Source organism: Sus scrofa, chromosome 15 (genome assembly GCF_054392235.1).
Source record: "Sus scrofa isolate SSC_HxYL_T2T_F1_AM1 chromosome 15, Sscrofa_HxYL_maternal_Yorkshire_Landrace_v2.0, whole genome shotgun sequence".
NCBI lineage: Eukaryota > Metazoa > Chordata > Mammalia > Artiodactyla > Suidae > Sus > Sus scrofa.
The window spans coordinates 101,128,898-101,148,993 of record NC_139397.1 but is presented as its reverse complement, the minus strand read 5'-3'; the positions used below and the strand labels follow the sequence as shown (position 1 = coordinate 101,148,993).

The 20,096-nt window shown below is 34.5% G+C and overlaps 1 protein-coding gene across 2 annotated transcripts in view; it reads right to left on the bottom strand.

Annotated features, from left to right (window-relative positions):
- The window catches only part of ITGA4 (integrin subunit alpha 4), a 253,762-nt gene extending 234,696 nt beyond the window's left edge, over positions 1-19,066 (bottom strand). For both annotated transcript variants that reach the window (XM_085000022.1, XM_085000021.1), the window contains exons 1-2: positions 18,896-19,066; positions 14,596-14,676 (exon numbers count right to left, since the gene is read on the bottom strand). The gene's annotated coding sequence lies outside the window, so the exon portion shown is untranslated. The remainder of the gene's footprint in view (positions 1-14,595; positions 14,677-18,895) is intronic.
- Between the last annotated feature and the right edge of the window lie 1,030 nt (positions 19,067-20,096).

Genomic DNA, 20,096 nt, shown 5'->3' with positions numbered 1-20,096 from the left:
AACAGACTGACCACTAGAAATGAAATTGAATATATCATAAAAACACTCCCTACAAATAAAAGTCCAGGACCGAATGGCTTCACAGATGGGAAATAAACCAGTGGGACCAAACATACAAAGAGGAACTTAAACCCATCCTCCGTAAACTTTTTCAAAAGGTTGAAGTAGGAACACTCCCAAAGACATTTTATGATGCCACCAACACCCTCATTCCAAAACCAGACAGAGATACCACTGAAAAAGAAAACTATCGGCCAATATCTTTGATGAATATAGATGCAAAAATTCTCAACAAAATTTTAGCCAACTGAATCCAACTACATATTAAAAAGATCATACACCACGACCAGGTGGGATTCATCCCAGGTGCACAAGGATGGTTCAACATATGCAAATCAATCAGCATCATACACCACATTAACAAAAGAAAAGTCAAAAACCACATAGTCATCTCAACAGATGCAGAAAAAGCATTTGACAAAGCCCAACATCGATTCATGATAAAAATTATTACTAAAGTGGGTATAGAGGGAACATTACTTTACTTAATAAAAGCCATTTATGACAAACCCACAGCAAATATAATACTCATTGGAGAAAAGCTGAAAGCCTTCCCACTAAAATCTGGAACAAGACAAGGATGTCCACTCTCACCACTGTTATTCAACATAATATTGGAAGTCCTAGCCACAGCAAGCAAACAAAAGAAATAAAAGCTACTCAAATTGGAAGAGAAGAGGTAAAACTATCACTGTATGCAGATGACATGATAATATACGCAAAAATCCTAAGGACTGAACTCTAAAACTATTCAAACTGATCAACAAATTCAGCAAAGTAACAGGATATAAGATTAACATTCAGAAATCAGCCACATTTCTGTATACTAACGATGAAATATTAGAAAAGAAGTACAAAAATACAATATCTTTTAAAATTGCACGCCCAAAAAATCAAATACCTGGGAATACACCTGACCAAGGAGGTAAAGGACTTATATGCCAAGAATTATAAAACATTAATCAAGAAAATTAAAGAAAATGTAAAGAAATAGAAAGATATTCCATGCTCCAGGGTTGGAAAAATTAATATTGTAAAAATGGCCATGCTACCAAAGCAATCTGCAGATTCAATGCAATCCCTATCAAATTACCCATGATGTTCTTCACAGAACTAGAACAAACAATCCAAAAATTTATATGGAACCACAAAAGACCCAGAATTGCCAAAGCAATCCTGAGGAACAAAACCAAACTGGAGGCATAACTCTCCCAAACTTCAGGCAATATTACAAAGCCAGTCATCAAGAGAGTGTGGTACTGGTACCAAAACAGACCAGTGGAACAGAAGAGAGAACCCACAAATAAACCCAGACATGATCAATTAATCTTTGACAAAGGAGGCCAGAATATATAATATGAAAAAGTCTTTTCGGCAAGGAAAACTGGATAGCCACATGTGAGTCAATGAAACTTGAACACATCCTCACACCATGCAGGAAAATAAACTCAAAATGGCTTAAAGAGTTAAATATAAGACAAGACCCCATCAAACTCCTAGAAGAAAACACAGGCAAAACATTCTCTGACATCAACCTTACAAATTTTTTCTCAGGTCAGTCTCCCAAGGCAACAGAAATAAAAGCAAAAATAAACTAATGGGACCTAATCAAACTGACAAGCTTTGGCACAGCAAAGGAAACCAAAAAAAACAAAAAAAAACAAAAAAAACAAAACAAAACAAAAAAAAAAAACCCAAAAAACCAAAAAACCAAAAAGGCAACTCCCAGAATGGGAGAAAATAGTTTCAAATGATGCAACTGACAAGGGCTTAATCTCTAAAATATATAAACAATTTATACAACTCAACAGCAAAAAGGCCAACAACCCTATGGAAAAATGGGCAAAGACTTGAATAGACATTTCTCCAAAGAAGATATACAGATGGCCAACAAGCACATGAAAAAATGCTCAATATCACTGATTGTTAGAGAATTGCAAATCAAAACTACTATGAGGTACCACCTCACATCAGTCAGAATGGCCATCATTAATAAGTCCACAAATAACAAATGCTGGAGGGGGTGTGAAGAAAAGGGAACTCTCCTGCACTGTTGGTGGGAATGTAAATTGGTACAACTACTATAGAAAACAGTATGGAGGTACCTTAGAAAACTATACACAGAACTACCATATGACCCAGCAATCCCACTCTTGGGCATATATCCAGACAAAATTTTCCTTAAAAAAGACACATGTACCTGCACGTTCATTGCAGCTCTATTCACAGTAGCCAAGACATGGAAACAACCTAAATGTCCATTGACAGATGAATGGATTAAGAAGATGTGGTATATATACACAATGGAATACTACTCAGCCATAAAAAAGAACAAAAGAATGCCATTTGCAGCAATATGGATGGAACTAGAGATTCTCATACTAAATGAAGTAAGAAAGAGAAAGACAAATACCATATTATTATCACTTATTATCTGGAATCTAATATACAACACAAATGAACCTTTCCACAGGAAAGAAAATCATGGACATGGAGAATAAACTTGTGGTTGTCAAGGGGGAAGGAGGGAGTGGGATGGACTAGAAATTTTGGGTTAAGAGATGCAAACTATTGTCTTTGGTGTGGATAAGAAATGAGATTCTGCTGTATAGCACTGGGAACTATATCTAGTCACTTATGATGGAGCATGATAATATGAGAAAATGAATATATGTATGTGTGACTGGGTCACCTTGCTGTACAGTAGAAAACTGACAGAACACTGTAAACCAGCTATAATGGAAAAAATAAATAAATAAATAAATTTAAAAAAATAAATAAATTTGGCAGTGAAAGGACACAGGCAATCATTGAAGCCAGGAGTATGTGTAAGATGACCCCAGAAGATAATTCAGAGTAAGAAGAGGGAGGAGTTCCCGTCATGGCTCAGTGGTTAATGAATCTGACTAGGAACCATGAGGTTGTGAGTTCGATCCCTGGCCTTGCTCAGTGGGTTAAGAATCCAGCGTTGCTGTGAGCTGTGGTGCAGTTTGCAGACGCGGCTCAGATCCCATGCTGCTGTGGCTGTGGCGTAGGCCAGTGGCTGCAGCTCTGATTTGACCCCTAGTCTGGGAACCTTCACATGCTGCGGGAGCAGCCCAAGAAATGGCAAAAAGACAAAAAAAAAAAAAAGAAGAGGGAGAAGCACAGGAAAATGGATCTCTATATCATTAAACCAGTCACTAAGGGATGCTGCCTCATTGAAACATTGCAGTATTAAAAATAAGTGCTTTGATAGCATGTAGTGATGTTTAACAACAAGGTAAAGCTGGCAAACCTGTAAATGAATTTTGCTTTCTAACCTTTTCAACATCCTTTTGTTTCACAGTGTGGTTTCCTCAAGTTACCACACGCATAACTCCCTAGGCTACTGAGGCCATTCAGTTTCACTTTATGCCACACAAACAAGCAAGAGACATGAGGTTAAATCCTAACCACATGTTTTGTTATTTACTTCTGTTTTAGAAAATACAGCTCTGCACAACCAAGTAATTCAATTGGAAGGATGAAAATCCTCTAATTTTTCACAGTTAAAATTACCTGTGGAAAAGATTATGACATTTGTTTCACAATTGCAAATTTTTCAACTTCCTCACCAAAGAGTTCTTCCACATCAGCCAGTAAGAAAGGAAATAACTTGTTTGAGTTTTTGTTTTGTTTCTAACCTTTGGCAAGACTTTTAAGGGCATCCAGGACTTTGCTAATCACTATATCTTTATCTCTGTTCTTTTTTCTGGTCCTATCAGTTACAAAAGATTATTCTGCAGTCTTTAAAGACTCTACTTGGAACTTGACCAAAGAAACAAGTCTACATACATGTCTTGTAAATTAACCAAATGCCACAAACAAAATAATCTCAGACAATACATATTATTACATAGAATTCTTAAACTATTTTCTGAGACCATTAGCATTGTAACAGTTGCTATATAACATTAGGAAATTGTTTTGCTTAATTTTGGTAAAATTTTTAATAGTTCAAGAAATCTGGTTACTTCTTAAGATCTAATTCATCAGCTCTTCCTATCCCTTGTCATTGAAGCAGAGTTCCAAGTTAATTTTTTTTTAAAGTTACCTTTTAAACCTGGTGGCCTTATGAAAATGTCTTAATCCCTATCAGCTTCACACACATATAATTAATCTTCATTTATATTTTCATATATTTTAAAGTTCCCTGTTGGAAAGCTATAGAATCCTTGTCCTCAGCCGAAATATCATTTAGTTCTATGACTTAATGTACATCTATTGTTAAGTCAGATTATTTCTTTTTTTTTTTTTTTTTTTTTTGTCTTTTTGCTATTTCTTTGGGCCGCTTCTGCGGCATGTGGAGGTTCCCAGGCTAGGGGTCTAACCGGAGCTGTAGCCACCGGCCTACGCCAGAGCCACAGCAACGCAGGATCCCAGCCACGTCTGCAACCTACACCACAGCTCACGGCAACGACGGATCATCAACCCACTGAGCAAGGGCAGGGACCGAACCCGCAACCTCATGGTTCCTAGTCGGAGTCGTTAACCACTGCGCCACGACGGGAACTCCCAAGTCAGATTATTTCTAAAGAAAGTCTACAAGGTCATAATGCAATATGGTGGTATAGATATAACACAGTTCTGTAATCTTTGGTGTCTCAAGGTATTTTTGACCTCCCTTGGGTCTAAAAAGTAACCAAAATGACAAGCTCTCTCAGAATATCTAAGGCAGGTATGGACTCAAAGCCTCAGGTTATTGTAGAGTTAAGAAACTATGTACACTTGGATACTTTGAGATGTTTTCCTGGCTGTGTTTCCAATAAAGGATAAAGCTAGTGGGAAATTTTCAGGAATTCTTTTTTTAAAATAGAGTAATATTCAGATTCAGAGAAATGGTAGGGAAACTAATACCTTGGTTTGAACTAAAAAAAAAAAAAAAAAAAAAAAAGAGTCAAATTGCTTCTACATGGTTAAGTGAAGTATTTTTGACTAGAATGAAAACAGGAGAGAAGCAAATTACCCCACATAGGCCCCAATTGGTTTGACCTCTCTTATTTAGTATCACCTTTCAGTATCACTGGATGAATACCGATGTGAGGGTGATCAATTCTGATGGCCCAGTATTTCCATTTAGGCCTGGTGGTTTAGTACTTCCTTTCATTCTATTCAGTCCAAGTTAAAAGAAACATCTTCTCTGTTCAATGTATAAAATAACAAAATTATTTTAATATGTTTACTTTCTATTTAATCTTGAACACTGATCAGTTAATCTGTCATAAAGAGCAGTCAACCTTAGGTTACCACAGGAGTGTCTATATTGCATTTGTTATAATGTAATTTAACAGCTTGTCTACCTCCCTTTGAACTAAGAACTCCTGGACAAGAATACATGCAGAGACCATGTCTTATGCATCTATACATCCTCAACATCTAGAAAAGTATCTCACCCATAACAGGCAATAATAATAGGTTTTTGCAGATAAAAGAACTAGATATTCAGGCTAAATGAGTAATGATGGCGTTAATTTAGAAAGAGACTAGAGAAGCAGTATGTAGAGTTACTATAGTTTCTGACACAATCAACTACAGGTTTAGCTTTCAAATCCATTATTTACTAGAAGCATGAACTGGGCAAATTATTTGGCTTTCATAAACTTCAGTTTCCTTTCTATACAAGGGAAATGGTAATACCCATCTTTGACGATTATGTAAAGATTAAATAAGAGAGTGTATGTCAAAGCACTTATCACTAAGTGGAGTTCACAGTAAAAGTCTCAAAAATGACAAAAAAAAACAAAATATAGTTAAATCAACAAATATTGTTGAAAGGTGTATGTTTTTTCCTAATCCTTGTTGTTAAAAAGGAACTGGACTTTTGGTTCTAAATAGTCCACTGAATACCCATGCTTATTTCACCTCTCTCCCAGATCCTATTTCAACAACAGTGAAGACTGGCAGAAAGAATAAATCTGAGACAGTGCTAAAAACATCAAGAGAATGAGAGAAGCCACAGACTGGGAAAAAAAACATTTGCAAAAAATAAACCCAATAAAGAACTGTTTACAAAATATACGAAGAACTTTTAAAATTTAACAAGAAGAAAATGAAGTATCTGACTAAAAGATGGGTATAACCTGAACAGACACCTTAGCAAAGGAGATGCAATTGGCAGCTAACCATACAAAGAGATGTTAAACAGCATATTGTTAGGGAATGTCGAATTAAAACAATAGATGTTACTACATACCTAGTTAGAATGTCAAAATCCAAAACTCTGACACTAAATGTTGACAAGAATGTGGAGCAATACAAACTCTCATTCTTTGCTGTTCAGAACGCAAAATGATACAATGACTCTGGAAGACAATTTGGCCGTTTCATACAAAATGGAACATACTATTACCATATGACCCAGAATTTGTGTACGTTGGTTCATAGCCAAATGAATTGAAAAATTACATTCACACAAAAACCTACATATGGATCTTTATAGCAGCTTTATCCATAATTGCCAAAGGAACAAATGTATCTTTCAGTAAGTAAGTGGATAAATTATGGTACATCCAGAAAACAAAATATTGTTCACAGCTAAAAAAAAAAAAAAAAAAAAAAAAGTAATTAAACCATAAAAAGACACAGAGGAAACTTAAACTGCATACTAAATGAAATAAGTCTATCTGAAAAGTTTCCTACTGTGTGATTCCAACTATAAGACAATCTGGAAAAGGCAAAATTATGGGAACAATAAAAGATTCATAGTTACCGGGAGTTGGGGGAGGGAGGAATAACTAGGCAGAGCACAGAGAATTTTTAGGGCAGTGAAATTATTCTGCATGATATTACAATGGTGGATACGTGTTGTTACACATATTTCAATGCCCATATAATGCATGATACCAAGAGTGAACCCTAATGTAAACTTTGAACTTTGAGTGATGATGATGTGTTAATGTAGGTTCATCAATTATAACAAATGTACCACTTTGGTGAGGGAAGTTCGTAGTGGGGAAGGTTGAACAATGGAAAGGGAATATATGGGGACTGTGCTTTTCACACAGTTTTGCAGAGGTAAGCTTTGTGAAATAATATAAAAGAAAATTTAAATATATTAAAAGTCACACTATATTTCTATGAAGGATAGAAATACCCAAAGCTGGAGTTCCCGTCGTGGCGCAGTGGTTAACGAATCCGACTAGGAACCATGAGGTTGCGGGTTCGATCCCTGCCCTTGCTCAGTGGGTTAACGATCCGGCGTTGCCGTGAGCTGTGGTGTAGGTTGCAGACGCGGCTCGGATCCTGCGTTGCTGTGCCTCTGGCGTAGGCCGGTGGCTACAGCTCCGATTCGACCCCTAGCCTGGGAACCTCCATATGCCGTGGGAGCGGCCCAAGAAATAGCAACAACAACAACAACAACAAAAGACAAAAAAAAAAAAAAAAAAAAAAAAAAAAAGAAATACCCAAAGCTGATAAAATATTCTCCCTAAATTAATCCATATATGTTATTAATTTTGGCCAAAATAAATTTAAAAATACATAAAACCAGAATGTTCAGTTCATCTGAAAGGATAAATGAATGATAAAAGTTCAGATGGACAGATGGATTAGATATAAGTGTAAAAAAGATGTACAAGTAATACGAAAACTCTAAAAGCAAGTATTATCTGAATCTTGAAGTAGAAAGCTTTTTTGGTTTGATGTCAAAAGATCAAAATGATTTAAAAAATAGAGAGTTGACTGCATATTTTTATGGAGGGATATACAAAATCAAAAGACAAATGAACCACTGAAAAAAAATATTTCCAACCTATGTGAGAGACAGATAATATTCATAGTATGTAAAGAAACAACTCACTCCAGATACATACAAATAACTCCACAGGAAGAAACAGTTACATGACATTAAAGGCAATCCCAAAGAAAATCGCTGACTAAAAATAGTGTGAAAGATGACCAACAAAAATGCCAATTGATAAATCATTTTTCATTCCTCAGAGTAGCAAAGACATAAAAATACTGATAATGCCAAATTTTGTATGAGTGTAAGGAAATAAGTTTTTTCAAATATTTTTGATGACAATGTAAATGAGCTCAATATTTTGGAGGAACATTTATTACAACATTTTTATCATTGCAAAAATTTTCTTAAACCATTAAAGTGTCCATCATGAGGGATTTGGTTAACAACTTAAGATATAACAATAAAATGAATGCTTTATATATATACATATCCAGTAAAACATATAAAAGTGATCTATATGATTCTATGTGAAAAGAAATTCCTGCCATATTATAGAGTAAAAGACATATATTACAAAAAAAAATGTTATAAAACCATCTTGAGGGAGATATAACCACCCATTGCTGGCTTTAAAAATGGAAAAAGACCACAAATAGATGGAAAGATGTACCATGCTCGTGGATTGGAAGAGATAATATTATCAAAATGACTATACTACCTAAAGCAATAAACAGATTCAATGCAATTCCTATCAAATTACCAAGGACATTTTTCACAGAACTTGAACAAAATATTTTAAAGTTCGTTTGGAAGGACAAAAGACCAACAATAGCCAAAGACATCCTGAAAAGAAAAATAGAGCTGGAGGAATCAGGCTCCCTGACTTTAGAGTATACTACAAAGCAACAATCATCAAAACTGTATGGTACTAGCACAAAGACAGAAATATAGATCAGTGGAACAGGATAGAAAGCCCAGTATTAAACTATGCACCTACAGCCAACTCATCTATGACAAAGGAGGCAAGGATATACAATGGAGAAAGGACAGCTTGTTCAATAATTGGTGCTGGGAAAACTGGACAGCCACATGGAAAAGAATGAAACTAGAACACTCCCTAACACCATACACAAAAATAAACTCCAGATGGATTAAAGACCTAGATATAAGACCAGACACTATAAAACTCTTAGAGGAAAACAGGCCAAACACTCTCTGACATGAACGACAGCAACATCTTCTCAGATCCACCTCTTAGAGTATTGACAATAAAAACAAAAAAACAAACGGGACCAGATCAAACTTAAAAGTTTCTGCACAGCAAAGGAAACCCTAAATGAAACAAAAAGACAACCCACAGAATGGGAGAACATATTTGCTAATGAAGTGACTGACAAGAGATTAATCTCCAAAATTTATAAACACCTTCTGCAGCGCCATACCCAAAAAACAAACAACCCCATCAAAAAATGGGCAGAAGATCTAAACAGACAATTCTCCAAAGAAGACATACAGATGGCCGAGAAACACATGAAACGATGTTCAACATCACTCATTATTAGAGAAATGCAAATCAAATGCACTATGAGGTAACACCTTACACCAGCCAGAATGGCCATCATCAAAAAGTCTACAAACAATAAGTGCCTGAGAGGGTGTGGAGAAAAAGGAACCCTAGTACACTGTTGGTGGGATTGTAAATTTCCACTGTGGAAAGCAGTATGGAGATTCTTCAGAAAACTCAAAATAGAACTACCATTTGATCTAGCAACCCCACTCCTGGGCATCTATCCAGAGAAAACCACAACTCACAAAGACACATGTACTCTGATGTTTATTGAAGCACTATTTACAATAGCCAAGACAAGGAAACAACCTAAATGTCCATCGACAGAGGAGTGGATCAAGAAGATGTGGTATATATACACAATGGAATATTACTCAGGCATTAAAGAGAATGAAATACTGGCATTTTTAGCAACATGGATGGACCTAGAAATTATCATGCTAAGTCAAGTCAGCCATACAATAAGACAGCAACATCATATGCTATCACTTACAGGTGGAATCTGAAAAAAGGACAGAATGAACTTTGTAGAACAGATGCTGACTCACAGACATTGAAAAACTTATGGTCTCCGGAGGAGACAGTTTGGGGGTGGGGGGATGTGCTTGGGCTGTGGGTTGGGAATCCTGTGAAATCAGATTGTTATGATCATTATATAGCTACAGATGTGATAAATTCATTTGAGTAATAAAAAAAAATTTTAAAAATGGAAAAAGACCATGAGCCAGTGAATATGGGCAGCCTCTAGAAGCTGTAAAAGGAATATAATCCTTAGTTACAATCTTAGTCTTAAGGGGAAAAGTGATACCAGAGTTTCTGATGTGATTTCCTGGAATGCATTCTAGACATAAACACTGACTGCCTGTACTATTACAGGAAGTGGAAATGATAAAAATCAGCCTTCAAGTGAACACTAAATAGCAACATGTAACCAACCACTGGATTAGGGTACAAGACAAATAATGATCCTAATAGAACTTGGGAAAGAGTACTAAAGAGAATTTAATATATTTCTCCCTAACTTATCTTTGTTCACAACTCTATAGGAAGCTAATTTTTTTCCCCTCAATTCTGCAACAAAAAGAACTAGAAGAGACAGAAAAAACAAGGAGAATTTGGTTCTCAGTGAATTCTCGACATTATTTTTGAATTGCAAAAAAAAAAAAATAGAATAGAATAAAAAATTGACATACCTTAAGTTAGACTAATCAAGAAAAAAAAGAGAGGAGTCAAATAAATACTATCAGAAGTGAAAAAGGAGATTATATCTAATACCACAGAACTACAAAAAAAATCATAAAAGACTACTATAAACAACCACACACCTACAAAATGGATCTAGAATAAATAAATTTCTCGAAACATACAATCTTCCAAAATATAATCATGAAGAAATGGAAAATCTAAAAAGATCCAATGCTAGTAAGTAGACTGAATCAGTAATCAAAAACCTCCCAAAAAAACAAAAGTCCAGGACCAAAAGGCTTTACTGATGAATTCTACCAAACATTCAAATAATTAATATCGATCCATATCAAACTCTTCCAAAAACACATAAGAGAAGGGAATACTTCCATATTCATTTTACAAAGCCAGTGTAACTCTGATATTAAAACCAGAAAAGGACATCACCATCACAAGAAAAGAAATTTTACAGGAGAATATCTCTGATGAACATAGACAAAAAAATCTTCAACAGAATATCAGAAAACCAAATTCAACAACACATTAAAAGGATCATACACCATGATCAAGTGAGATTTATTCCAGGAATTCAAAGATGGTTCAACATCTGCAAGTAAATGTGCTATGTCACATTTACAAATGAAAGATTTTATATATATACATATATATATACATATATATGATCAATTCAATCAATGCATAAAAAGCAATTGAAAATATTCAACATCCACATAAGATAACAATTCTCACCAAAATGGGCTAGAGAGAATATATTCCAGCATAATAAGAGCCATATATGAAAAACCTATAGCTAACATCATATTTAATCGTGAAAATCTATAAGATTTTCTGCTAAACTCAGAAATAAGACAAAGATGCCCAATTTCACCACTTTTATTTAACATAGTAGTGACAGTACTAATCACAGTAATTAAGCATAATAAAGAAAAGCCACACCAATTGGAAATGAAAAAAACCACCAATTGGAGCTGGTTAATAAATTAATTTATAACAAAAAGATAAGATGGCAGAGTATAAGTACTGTTTACAGATGACATGATATTACATATAGAAAACTTTGATGATTCCACCAAAAAGACTATTAGAACTAATAAATAAATTCAGTAAAGTTGTAGGATACAAAATAAATTTACAGAAATCTGTTGCATTTCTATACAGTAGTAGTAAATTATTAGAGAAATTTTTAAAATTCTATTTAATATTGTATCAAAGAATAAATTACCCAGGAATAGGCATTTTATTATCCATTGAAATACACTGAAAACTATAAGAGATTGATGAAAGAAATTGAAGACACATATATATGGAAAGATATTCTATATTCATTGGTTGGAAGAATTAATATTGTTAAAATGTCCAGACCCCCCCAAAGCAATCTATAGGTTCAATGCAATTCCTATCAAAATAAATATACATAACAATATTTTTCAGCCATAAAAAAGGAAATCTTGCTGTTTGCAATGACATGGATGGAACTTGAGGTCATCATGCTAAGTGAAATAAGCTAGACTGAGAAAGACAAATACTAAATGATATCACTTATATGTGGAATTTAGAAAAACAAACAAATAAGGCACAAAAAAACAAGACAAACCAAAACAAAAAACTAAGCTCATAGATATGGAGAAAAGATTAGTGGCTACCAGAGGTGAGGAGTAGGGGTGGATAAAATAGATGAAGGTAGTCAAAAGGTACAAATTTATGGTTATAAGTGAGTCATGGCAATATAGGGTAGAGTATGGAGACTATAGTTAATAATACTATATTACAGTTTGAAAGTTGCTAAGATAGTGGATCTTAAAAGTTCTCAACACAAGAAAAAAATTTTGTAACCATGTATGCTGACAGATGTTAACTAGACTTTGTGGCAATTATTTTGCAATATATACAAATATCAAATCATTATATTGTACATAAGAATCAATATAATATTGTCTGTCAGTTTTGCTTCAATAAAAAATTGGAGCTGGTTAATAAATTAATTTATAACAAAAAGATAAGATGGCAGAGTATAAGTACTTGAGCTCACCTCCTCTCAGAAAAACACCAAAATCACAACTAACTGCTGTTGTTGAACAGCCATCAACAAGAACAACAAAAAATCAGAACTTACCAAAAAGATATGCTACATCCAAAGACAAAGAAGAAGGTGCAATTAGATGGTAGATGGGGGGCTTTCATGATATAATCAAATCCCATGCTCTGCAAACCAAAAATCTACAATAGATACACACCAAAAAAAGAAAAAGCAATCCAAATAACATTAAATATAGTCACCAAATCACAAGAGAACAAAAGAGGAAGGGAAGAAAAAAGACCTACAGAAATAAATCCAAAACAATTAATAAAATGGCATTAAAGACGTATATACTGATAATTACCTTAAATGTAAGTGGATTAAATAATACAACCAAAAGACATACACTGGCAGACTGGATACAAAAACAAGACCTGTTTATATGTTGTCTACAAAAGACCCACTTCTTATCTAGGGATATATACAGACTGAAAGTGAGGGGATGGAAAAAATGTTCCATGTAAATGTAAACCAAAAGAAAACTGAAGTAGCAAAACTCAAGCAAAATAGACTTTAAAATAAAGACTGCTATAAGAAACAAAGAAGGACACTACATAATAACCAAGGGATCAATCCAAAAAGAAGATATAACAATTATAAATACATATGCACCCAACATAAGAGCATTTCAATATATAAGTCAAATGGTGATAGCCATAAAACGAGAAATCAATAGTAACAGAGTAACAGTGGGGGACTAACACCCCTTTCATAGCAATGGAATGATCATCCAAACAGAAAATCAATAACGAAACACAAGCCTTAAATGAGACCTAATTGGTGGACCTAATTGATATTTATAGAGCATTCCATCTAAAAATCAACAGAATACACAGTCTTCTCAAGTGCACACGGAAAATTCTCCAGTATTGATCATGTGTTAGGCCACAAAGCAAGCCTCAGTAAATTTAAGAATATTGAAATCATATCAAGCATCTTTTCTGACCACAACACTATGAGATTAGAGATCAACTATAAGAGAAAGTCTTGGAAATAATTTTTGTTAAGTGGCTCTAATTCCCACTACGTTAATCAGTTAATGCTATAAAAGAATGCAGTGTTTGCTTCGTTTTCGTTTTTTTGTTTTGTTTTGTTTTTTGGTCTTTTATCTTTTTAGGGTCACAACAGTGGCATATGGAGGTTCCCAGGCTAGGGGTCTAATCGGAGCTGTTGCTGCTGGTCTATGCCAGAGCCACAGTAATGCAGGATCCAAGCCGAGTCTATGACCTACACCACAGCTCATGGCAACACCAGATTCTTAACCCACTGAGTGAGGCCAGCAATTGAATCCGCAACCTCATGGTTCCTAGTTGGATTCATTTCCATTATGCCACAACGGGAACTCCCCAAAAGCAATTTTTAAGAATAAGTATTTGTCCATAATATACTTATTTCAAATAATAAAGGTACAGTTTTAGTTTTTGTTAATAATGTATTTCTTTGAACATTTAGTATTTTCTAATGTAAAACATATAGCTCCTTTAGGTAAAGGAAAGTTTAAGTAAATTTATAAACTATATAATATAAGCAAACATATGTATGAATACACATAACTTGGATATCTTTAACATATATCTTCTGAAATTGGAATGTTCTAAGATCATATGACAAATCATTTGTTCTACAAGAATGTGTCCAGAAAACAGTAACACCATTGCTTCCTTTATCCTGTTGTAGGATATACTTGGGCTCACAAACACATAGTTAAAATGTTTGTCAAATAACAGAACACCTTGACTCTAGGGGAAGACTTAACAAGATGAAAATATAAAGAATGACAAAAAGGGGTCTTAAATTCAATTTTAAAATTCACAAAAGGGCACTGCCACAAGAAATGTTTGTAACCAAAGTCTTGACTTTCTGCTTTTCTGTCTTGCTATCTTTTGTATCAGTTATGTTATGAAATATGATTACATCAACCTAAAGTAGAAGATTATCCTATTCAATCAAAAGAAATCAAATAACCTGAAAAATTCTCACCTTTATGGGGTGGAAAACTGTCTTCCAACTGTCAGGTGGTCATGTTTCAAGAATCCTCTTGATTAAAGTCTCCAATATCTCCTGAAAAGAAAGATCAAAAGCCAAATAGTATTATATGGCAGTTAAATACATATATGTGGATTTGAAACTCACAAATACAGCAGATTGAAGGATCCATTATTTGACACTAAGTCACCTGTCTGAAAATAGTGTTCTCACTATAGACATATGTTAAACAATAAATAGCAAAGTTTCCTTTGTAAGTCCCTACACTATCTTCCAGGAATACACTGCTAAAATAATTCTGACTGAGCATTCATTCAAGGATATGGGGAGCGTAGCTTATAACAAGACTATCTTCTATAAGAGGCTACTGTACTCGTATGTTACAAGATAAGATAACTTCTAAATGAGTCCTAAACACTGCATTATGACTCAGAATTTATATGTTTAGTAAGTATAATTTGGGAAATTATATGAAATATAATTTTTCAATAACAATTGTTGTGTCACAAGGCAAGATATTGAGTGACTAGCCACATTCCCTCTTATTTAATACTAAATAAAAATAGCCAAAAGAGAATCAGTTCATTCTCATTATGAAAAAGTAGGAAAAAAAAAAAACCAACTAAGAACTGGGCACATTCAAAGATACGAAATGGGTCCTGGAGTTCCTGGCATGGCTAAGTGGTTAACGAATCTGACTAGGAACCATGAGGTTGCAGGTTCGATCCCTGGCCTTGCTCAGTGGGTTAAGGATCTGGCGTTGCCCTGAGCTGTGGTGTAGCTTGCAGATACAGCTAGGATCCCGCATTGCTGTGGCTCTGGGGTAGGCCGGTGGTTACAGTTCCGATTCATCCGCTAGCCTGGGAACCTCCATATGCCGTGGGAGCAGCCCAGGAAATGGTAAAAAAAAAAAAAAAAAAAAAAAATCCTATTCTCCTGAAGCTATTTTCCAAAACATTTTATAAGACTTCGTAAAAATTAACTCTTGTTATTTTTATGGCCAAAGGTTACTTGAGATTAGTTAAAGGTAGATTTTCAAAAGAAACATTACTTTGAAAAAGAAAATACATCAGTTTGTTTTTGCACACGTGTGATGAGTACCGTTTCTACATCACGTGCTAACTGAGCCCATAGAAACATCATACTGGATTGGTAATTGGCCTAAATGAAAGATCTGATAGTGAATTTTTATTTATTTATTTAATTTATTATTTTTGTCTTTTGTCCTTTTAGGGCTGCAATGGCTGGCATATGGAGGTTCCCAGGCTAGGGGTTTAATCATAGCTACAGCTGCCAGCCTACACCAGAGCCACAGCAATGCCAGATCTGAGCCGCGTCTGCAACTTACACCACAGCGCATGGCAACGCCAGATGCTTTACCCACTGAGCAAGGCCAGGGGTGGAACCTGCAACCTCATGGTTCCTAGTTGGATTCGTTTCTGCTGCACCAGGAAGGGAACTCCTGGATGTGACTTTTTAAATGTCAAATTAAAATGTCATATCTTTAAAAAAAAAAAAAAAAACTTAAAATCTGCAAAATTAACCAGAAGCAATAAGTAACTATTTGGCACTGCTAGTACTTAGAAAGATAAGAAAAAGAAGACAGTTTGGGCAATTATTCCAATATTTTATACCCTGTATCCATTTTTAAGAGGGAAAAATAATAAATGTCTCAATATGTTAAATGTATAAAGACAGAATTAACCAGATTTTAATCTTCTATATTTTAATCTTCTACAGCTAAGTGTAGGGTGTCAGCAACATGCATTCTAGACCATAGGAGTTGTGAGTGAAAAATGTACTCCCAAAGCCCTACTAGCAGAGACCTACACAGATGGTAATCTGGTGAATTCTGTGAATGGAGGAAAAGTAGCCCAAATGTTGGCAATGATGTTTTAATGGAGAATATATGGATTGTTCCATGGTTCTAAAGGGTGAAGTAGTGAGGATATGGGGGAATGCATTTATAAAGAAAAGTTCATCTCCAAAAGTTCAGCTCCTGAGAATTGGTTTAGTCTGTTGTTTCAAGGCTTGTCTGATTATAAGAATCACCCAGCACACTTGTCAAAACTACAATTTCACAACAATGTTCCCTCTCCCCTCCCTCAACCTTAATTCTTATTCAGTAGGGCTGGATGATACCATGCTCCATATTTTTGATAAGACCCAGGTTAGCCTTTTCCTATTATCATAATGATAATATTATAATAAAATAGATTTAGGAAACACTTGCCTAGACCCTTTAACTGTTCAACCTTGCTCTTAACCAACACACTTGACTACTAATCATTCAGTACTGAATAAGGAAAACTATCTTCATTCAACTAAACAAGATCTGAGAGAGAACAAATTTTACAGACTTCAATAGCACTAGTCAAAAGAACAGAATAGTTACGTCTTTTGCTCTTTCAGCTATTTTTATAATCATCATCATTGTGTTAGTCATAATGCTAGTATTAATTGATTACAAAAGTCATAGCATGTTTTCATACTGCTGTTACTTGACATGGATGTGTTTACCTTTAAATAAAATAATCAAAGAAATATATTTGGTGTCTTGTTCCTAATCTTTATCCCATTTTCCCAAATCTTCTCCAAAACTGCAATTTAATAATTCTCAACATACCATTTATATAATTAAGATTAAATGGCCTCCTGTTTTTGATGATGTCACCCAGGGTCTCATATTGGGATTCTGAAATCATGTAGATATTGAATAATCAGAAAAAAATGGAAAACAACATTTTTTCATTTTAAACCTTTTTTTTTTTTAAAGAAAGTAATCCCCAGGACAAGTACTTCTTTTCTGTTATTGAAAGTATTTTTCGCTGAAGTTTTTGGTTAACCATTACATTAACACAAGGATGCAAATATTCTTAATTTTTTTCTTTGTTTTTAAACTGCATGAATCTATCCTCACTTAAGAGCATAAGCTCAAATTTCCTGCTTTCATTAGAAAGCAAATTGAAAGCCTTATCTTGAATAAGATAACTGCATCTATTTCTTAAATTGCTCTAGGTACTTCCCTGAATCAATGAACTAGACCATGAAAAGGCTACATAATTGAACTGTATGAATTTTATCCTTCATAGAGTTGGTTTCATTGAGTTGTCAATTAATGATAAGACTCTGGCTTTTGTCAAGGGATCAAACATGAAGCAATACATTACTATTTTTGCTTCAGGAATACATACTTAAAACATGATCCATCCTTATCATGAAATGCCTTCACATAAATCCTCACATAAGAAATCCCTTGGAGAAATTATTATTTAAGAAGAAATTATTATTAAGGAAAACTTGGCTTGACCTGAATAGGTGACATCCTTTTCCATATAGATAATTAAAAATTATATAATTGTACTTATTCTTCTAATTGTCAGCCATAAATCTTGAAGCCAAATTCGAAGCTGAAATTTGAAAGCTCACGTTAGTCCTAATAATATACAGAGACATAACCCCATATAAACCCACACAGATATGCACACATGCACACATATGCTGGCTTCCCTTTTTATTTTACATGCTAAAAAAATCCTGATTCTTCTCTTCTGCTTATGATTTTGTAAGTTTTTAAAATAGTTCATCTCAAGGATTTTGTAGGACAAACAAGGATTTTCTACTTCTACTTCCAGCAAGACTTCTACTACTTTTGGTACTATTACTAACAACAACAATTTATTGAGCATTTACTCTGAGTGAGATAGCTATGGTCATTTCTGCATTACAAATGAAACACAGGAATTTTAGAGGGGTTAAATAAATGATCCACAGTGTCACTACTAGAAAATGTCATAGGCAGGGTTTTAAAGCTTGGTCCTAAGTCTAATTTAATACCACACACAACTGTGGTATGTTGTAAATCTCAAACATTGTGATAGTAAAGAAACTAGTGAATGCTATCACTTATGAGAGTATGATCATTTGAAATCATAAACAAATAATTGTTACATATCAGTTTTTACTTTCCATTTTCAGTCAGTGACATTTGTATCTTATTAACACAGGTTACTACTGATTGCATTGTTTAGAGGCCATGCACTCTTTTTACTTTATACCATAACAATTCAAGACATCAGTTTAAAGTTCTGAGAAAGAAAACTCATTAAAAATTTGCCAACTTTAAAAAAACCTATAAATTAAATAAAAATAAATTATTTTCATATCACGAATCTATTCTAGGCTGAAACACAATACCCCTAGTCTCATTACTAACAAACTCATACTGCTTTAGACTCAGAAGTCAAATGGCTGAGAGAGATGTTAGAAAAGATCTGGTGCAAGTCTGCCTTACCTGGTTCCCCTCAGATCCTAAGTCCCTCCTTGGATCCTAGCACCTAGTTCTAAGCTGCCATGTACAAGGAGTGCACTCTATTGTATATGCCTTCATGTAAAGTTAGTTTCTTTGCAATATTCCCTGTTGAAAATTGGAGCTGTGAATGGCAAATGGAAAGTGGCTATCTACATCCTCTGCTAGTGGTAAGCATAAATTAGGCTGTGGATTCTTGGAATACTGCCATGGAGACAGGTGGTCCTCTACATTTTTATTCAGGGCTCATATTTCTAAGTGCTAAGAAACAGCAATGATAGATGACATAAAATGCATGGCCTGATATTCAAGGAATTAGTGTAAGTCAAGTATTCATCAATTCTATCCTCAAACACTTGCTCTCTGGAGTTAGAAACTGGATTTTCAGATGTCCTGGTCTATCAAGTCCTGTCATGTTAGACCTCAAAGCTCTGTGTAGAATTTTCTATAAAGTCTATTCTTTATTTTCATGGGGAAATGAAGGCTGTTCTTGTAAATATGAACCATGAAGACTGGTAATTTCTACCCATTTTCTCAGATTATTAGCAAAAGCAAAGTAACAGAAACCTGTTTTTAACCTTGCTGAAGCTACAAATGCAGCACGAAAATATACTTTATTGTTTTATGTGTATAGATAAAATCAACAGTTCTCTTTAACAGTTACTTTTAGTGTTATAAAAGTGAATAGAGGTTATGAGAGTTCCATACATGCTCAATTTGTACCAGCCAGAAATCACTGTCAATCACTCTCTCATTCTATCAATCACCATCAAGTCATTCCTCTTTCTCAGCTTCCACAACTATTCAATCACAGATGCTAATAATTTAACTTCTAACAATACTTCAAACCCATCATTTTTCATCACCACTCTCATGGCCACTGTTCAGGCTACCAACATCTTCAATCCGATTAATTACCCTTGTATCCTGAGTCTAGGTCTGTCCTCTTTCAATCCATCCTGCATACCACTGTCACGTTATTTCTACAAGTCAGGCCTAATCATGTCTCTCTCTTGATTAGAATACTTAAATGACACCTAACAGACTAAAAGGGATAAATCCTAACTGCTTAGTATGTCACAAAAGGCCCTTTAAAATATATCATCTGCATATCCTTCCAGGCTTCCTCCTCATCACTTACTCCATTCCTCCACCCAGAAATTAGTAAAATGCTTTACACTTAGTA